Raw genomic sequence first — 6,331 nt, 5'->3', positions numbered from 1 at the left:
ACATAACATTTTACTCAATTACTGTCACGGAGTGTGATGAGGAGAGGACCCAAACACATGATCCTAAAAAAGAATGAGCAAAGACAAGATCACCAGCACAGGGAACACAAAGGGCATTAACACAGAAACAGGATGGACAGAGGCAAACAGACGACTCACTCCAGGTGGGTGCAGCCGAGTGCATGGCTGCCAGAGCTGATCGCACACAGTCAGAACACTGAAAGAACTAACTCTTTTACTTCATATCACTTGAAACAGTGTTGGGTTCACTTTTGATGGGAGCTTCACCAAGCTGCACAAAGCAGATGAGGACAGCAAGAAGACACAAACCAGAAACACGAATGGTCAATTTCCAGTCTGTGTTGACTAATTGCTCTGCATCTGAAGTCATCCCAAGAACATAACAAGACTACATTAAAGAATAATTTTAAAAAAAGATCACAAAATCTCAAATTCATCACTAGAATAATAAAGACAAGACAGAACTAAAAATTCGAACATCAAAAACCAGAACCATGATAACGGCTTTACTGAAACACTTTAATTTTTTATTAAATTTTAATTTATTGCTTATTTTCACTTACTTATTATTAACTTATGAATCATCTATTACATTGTGGATTGTGTTAGAAACAGCTCCCCAGTGGCATATAGGAAATTCAAACCATCTTTAGCTTCAACATTAAACTCCACTATATAAGATTCTCAGAAATATGAATTTCAAAGCATCTAAATATTTGTTTTGCGACTTTGTAAAGCAGCTATTTGACACAAAACCATTACCAAAAATATTTTCAGGCTCATGTACAGTGTAACCGCTGTAAACTGTAAAAGCACTTTTACATTTTTACATTGTATTTATTTCTGTTTGAATATTACAGTTTCCTGTAAGGGCCCTGATTCGCTTTAAACACCCCCACCACCCCACCCCCCCTTAAAAATCCCGGAAAAGCCCTTTCTTTAAGAGAATCCTGAGCTGACAGTCGAATATAGCTGTAGAGCGAGGGGTGAGGCCGATAGAGCCCCGCTGATGATGGTCTCTGTGGAGCATCATTAAGCTGATGAGAATCACAACAAGACAGTAATTGGTGATAAGCTGATGCATGGTGAAAGTGATCCAGAGCCAGAGATGGTGATAGCAGAAATACAGACCAACACACACACACAGAGCACACCTCAGTGACAGACAGCGCAGCGAGCAGACTGCAAGGCTGGCAGACATGCAGGGTCCTGGTCAAAGAGCATTATTTAGAGTACATGACTGCATACAGCACGGCACCAAACAGCTTTCATTACGCTAGTCAGCTAGCTCGCTAATGCACGCTCCCCCAGCTACCTTGGTCAGCCAGTCAGACAGGCACACAGGCCCTGACCATCAGCCGCCAGTCCGCGCAATCAGCCGCCTACTATCAGCTCTCTAATTGGATCAGTGGCACGAATGTGATTACAGCAGGCGTATTTATTTACATAATAATTATTACTGCCCTCCCCAGAGGAGCCAGGGGAGAACGCCAGGGTCTGGGGAGAGATGAAGGTTGGGATAGAAGGGGGTAGGAAGTGAGGGAGGAGGTGGACAGTGAAAACAGCAGGAAGGGTGAAGAGTTTTCCTGTTGAGGGAGAGAGCGAGAAAGACAGATGGGCCAAAAGACAAACATTTAAAGAATGAAAGCGATTCAGAAGAGATACAAAACCATGAAAGGTAAGACAGTGCGCTTTTTTGGTAAGACCATGTTCAAAAGATAATGTACGTCATAATGGTGCAGCGTTTAAGGAACTGACGCAAGGAGATAAAATGACTGTCATTTCCTTATGACATGAATGGGCATTATGATGCAAGGTTTTTGTACTTTTACTTCAAAGTAAAACTGTTAGAAATAAAGACCTCACAATAATTACTTACCACCATGTAGTCATAGAAAATCACCTGTAAATTTGCCTCTGGAAGGCACTACATCAGGGTGCAAGGTCACATTAGCAGCTCAGTTTTTTTTAATTGGATTTTGAGACTCCCACAACCTGAGCCAAGCCTGCCTCATCATCATATCTGTTTATCAGTAAAAGTCAAGTGTTATGGTTAAATAGTCATGTCACTCTTGATAGTTAGCTTTACAGCATCATATCATAGATTTTGATGTGTTTTATCGTTGTTCCCTTTGACTCTGATGAAAGTACAGTAGTGTGAAAACTGTAGTTTATCTGCACAGTTAAAAGTTGTTATTTTATCAGCCATCCATCGTCTTAATTGTTTGAAACCTCGAAACCTAATTACTGAAACCTGGCTCATATTCAGCCACCCAGGGTCGTGGAAGTCCAGAAACGAGAAACTTGTTTTGTTTTTTTCTGTCTAAAAACATAAAGAACAAATTATTTCCAACATTACTCGGGATTTGGGAAGCTAATCTCTCCCTGTTACTGTTTTGCAGTTCAGTTAGTATTAATACAGTATTACTAGTATGTTATTGTTATTATTCTTGTTGGTGTTACTATCATAATGATTTTTTGTTATTATTATTTTTGGCACTTTCAATAAAATTTCAACACTTTCTGTAGGCAGCTGATTCACTGTCAACATCAACATCCTAGTCTAAATAAATATATTCAATTCCTCAACCTTGATGTGTTTTTGCACATTTTTAATCTTTTTAAGGTTGTTTTCTAAGTTAGTCATTTCCAAAAAATAAATTCTAGTATATTTTTCAGTTAACTTAAATATATTTTTGGTAGTTTTTAGTTTAATTTAGCTCATTTTTACATATTACCTATACATATTAGAATAACTCTCAGGGCGCTTTATATTACCAAGTAACAAAGTAATAATACTCTATGAGCAAGCACTTGGTGACAGCGGGGAGAAAGAACTTCCTTTTAAAAGGAGCCATAATTGGTCAAGAAAGCTGATTCTGATTATGAAATGGTAGCATATGAGGATGGAAAAGTGGGGAGAGAAGAGAAGAAGTGTTAAGTACACCATTAAAATTCCACCAGGAGCCTAGTGTAATCTTAAAAGAAGAGAAGGTGTTGATCTTGTCAACTGAGAGGAAAGTATTTTATTGCATGAATTTGGTGTGCCAGGGTGGGGTTGGTGGCGTTCTAGTAGATGAGTGGAGCAGTGGGTTCAGGGCGTGGTGGTAGGGAAGGCAAAGCTTCGCAGCTGGTGAGCATCTTCTAATCATGCCTTCATTATTTCAGAAGCGGCTGGGCCGAAGAGGAGGAGAGCTGCTGGAGCAGAGGGGCTGCCTGAGCAGTGAGCACGGTAAAATGGAAGATGGACCCTTTGCGTGCACCAGCAGGTTGCACATCGCCACGGACAGGTGGCTACAGCCTGCACCTATGCCACGGGAGACGCAACTGTTCAACACAGTGGTGCTGGAGCAATTCGTGGAGGGGCTCCCGGTCGGGATGGTGGAGTAGGTCCACTGCCTCGAGGCTGCGGTGACGGTGGCTGACGATTACCTGGCGATGCGAATGGAACGCCTGTGGGAACACCTGAGGCCAGAAATGATGGGCTGACTGGTCCCGGTCCTGTGAAAGAGCCCTGGGGCCACCTCCAACAGCCTGCCCCATATGCCGTGGAGCAGAGGCCATTTCCACCAACTAACCCCTTCTCATCTGTGTTTTCTCCGCAGGTCCTGGAAGTTACGGATGCCACGTCCAGCTCGCTTCGGGGCAGGAGTGCTGGAGGTGTGGGCAACCGGGATATCTCCACCGGGACTGGCTATTAATAATAATAATAATAATAATAATGGATTGGATTTATATAGCGCTTTTCTAGGCACCCAAAGCGCTTTACAATGCCACTATTCATTCACTCTCACATTCATACACTGGTGGAGGCATACTACAGTTGTAGCCACAGCTGCCCTGGGGAAGACTGACAGAAGCAAGGCTGCCATATCGCGCCCTCTGGCCAACACCAGTAGGCAAGTAGGGTAAAGTGTCTTGCCCAAGGACACAACGACCAGGACAGAGAGCCCAGGGATTGAACCGGCGACCTTCCGGTTACAGATACGCTTCCCAACCCCCTGAGCCACGGTCGCCTGGAGCTGTGGCTCCAGTTTAAGAGAGACATACTGGTGAGGTGCCAAGGGGGTACACACCAGGCTCTGGTGGATTTGGGATGTTCGCAGACCCTGGTCCACTAAACCCTGGTTGGACCTGGGGCATTGCTGGAGGCAGAGTGGGTGGAGGTGAAGTGTGTGCATGGGGACATTCATAAATATCTCTTTGTGCCGGTGGAAATCAGATATCGGCAAAAACCGCATAGACTGCAGCTGCGGTTAGTTCGTACCAGGGAACAAATTGGCCCTGATTCAGTAGATTAATGGGGCAATGTGTCGTGGCCTGTAGGGACAAGTGGGGCCAGTTCTGCGCACAGCGGGGATGCAGGGTCATCTGATACCGGCTCTGGGGAGGAGGAGGAGCTGGCGGAGCCTTCCCAGGCGGTCCACCGCTCCAGTAATTCACTCTATGGAAGATTTTTCACTGGAGCAGTTTCGTGATGACACCCTATGCTCAGCCTTTGACCAGGTGATAAGAATTGATGGTCAGACAGTGCGCCCTGAAGCAGCACTGTTATTTCTGCATTTTGTATTGATAAGGGACAGATTGTATCGAGTGAGTCATGACATTCACACACTGGAGGAGCACACCCAGTAGTTGGTGCCAAGAAGCCATTACAACCCAATGGCCAATCACATGGTGTATGACAAAACTCTGGATTGAATAATGGCTCAATTTTATTGGCCAGGCATCCAGGCAGGTGTGTGCCAGTGGTGCATGTACTGCCCAGAGTGTCAGCTGGTTAACCAGCCGGCCATCCCAAAAGCACCTTTGCGCCCTTTACCATTAATGGAGGTCCTGTTTGAGCGCATTGGCATGGACCTCATCAGGGGTGTTGTACGTGATTAAAGAAAACTGGGAGAAAGGTCCGAGCCCGGCGAAAAATTAGATTCAATAAGTCCTGGACCTGAGAGCAAAGCTGCACATGCTGGGGAGGATAGAATTTGCTCCAGGCCCAGGAACATCAGCAGCACGTGTGCAACAGAGGGAGTAGACTCAGGCACGAGGAGATAAAGTACTTTAAAGCACTTCTTCTAGCTCAAAGTTACTCGCCAAGTGGCAAGGACCCACACGGTGAGTGGGGGACATAGACTGTAAGGTGGTACGGTCAGACAGGAGCCACACAGATATATCACCTTAACCTCCTAAAAGCATGGATAAACCACTTCTCTGGTGAGGATGCTTAAGGAGAGAGATGAGTTGGGGCCGGAGGTGCCAAATTCCACCATTCCCACCTCCTTCCTTTGTAATGACCATCTCACACAGGCCCAGAGAGCGGATGTTGCTGCATTGCAACGGCATTTTGCTGATGTGTTGTCCCCCCTGCTCGGCCGTATGAATCGCATGGAGCATGACAGTGGTACCACTTGGGAGGCTGGCAGCTGCGTCCACAGATAGATAAAACAGCAGCTATTGCATCCTGCCCACATGCCAAGATGAAAATAGAGGTGAGGCGGTTCTTGGGTTGGCCGGTTACTACCATTGGTTCCTGCCCGGCTTCACAGATCTGACCCGCCCCTGGACCGACCTCACCCGAAAGTGTGTCCCAGCATCTGGTCCAGTGGACGGTGGTATCTGGCTTTACAGCCTTTTAAGTTTATAGTGGTCCATAGCCGGGGGCGCAGATGGTTGTGGCCGATTTCCTCTTCCCACGAGCAGGAGAGGAAAATGTAGCAAACGGGCCAGAGAGGAGAGCTGCTGGAGCAGTGAGCATGGCAAAGTGAGTATGGCAAAGTGCTGAAGTGACATTGTGAATAAAATAAAATGCCAAACACTAGTTGCTGAGTTGTGTTGGGTCCTTTGGGGTTACCATTGTTACTATAAGATCTTTAAAAAACGATGAGTCTGATATTCATGACTTTAGAAGCCAGAATTTTAAATTCAGTTCAAAATTTGACAGGTTGTCAATGAAGATAGTTAATATGGGAGGAATATGGCCTGTCTTGGGCCAACTAATAATATCAGTTAATAATTATAATATAATAACATAATATAATTCCAGTAATAATGGATTGTAGTAGTCCAACCTTGAAGTAACAAATGCATAAGGTAGTTTTTCAGCATCTGAGTTACTGGTTGTTAGGATGTTACTGGTTTTGACTGACCAAATGAAAGGTGACAGACTTAAATATTTATTGACAGAACTGAATATCCTGGTCAAAAATAGCTCTATAGTAGTGTTGAAAGCCAAGACAACGTCTCCCAGGTAAAGCATCTATGTTTTTCAGACCAAATACAAGTCGACTATAATAACTCTGGTGTTGTGCAATAA

The 6,331-nt window shown here is 44.7% G+C and overlaps 1 long non-coding RNA gene across 1 annotated transcript; it reads left to right on the top strand.

Annotated features, from left to right (window-relative positions):
* Positions 1-608: 608 nt before the first annotated feature.
* Positions 609-5,836, top strand: LOC145421149 (uncharacterized). The gene is made up of 2 exons (XR_013902459.1): positions 609-1,699; positions 3,190-5,836. It is a non-coding gene; the product is annotated as an uncharacterized LOC145421149 (long non-coding RNA).
* The last annotated feature ends 495 nt before the right edge of the window (positions 5,837-6,331 follow it).

This window comes from Astatotilapia calliptera, chromosome 16, assembly GCF_964374335.1.
Source record: "Astatotilapia calliptera chromosome 16, fAstCal68.1, whole genome shotgun sequence".
Taxonomy (NCBI): Eukaryota; Metazoa; Chordata; class Actinopteri; order Cichliformes; family Cichlidae; genus Astatotilapia; species Astatotilapia calliptera.
The sequence above is the reverse complement of the archived record's forward strand: the minus strand, read 5'-3'. Positions and strand labels throughout refer to the sequence as shown.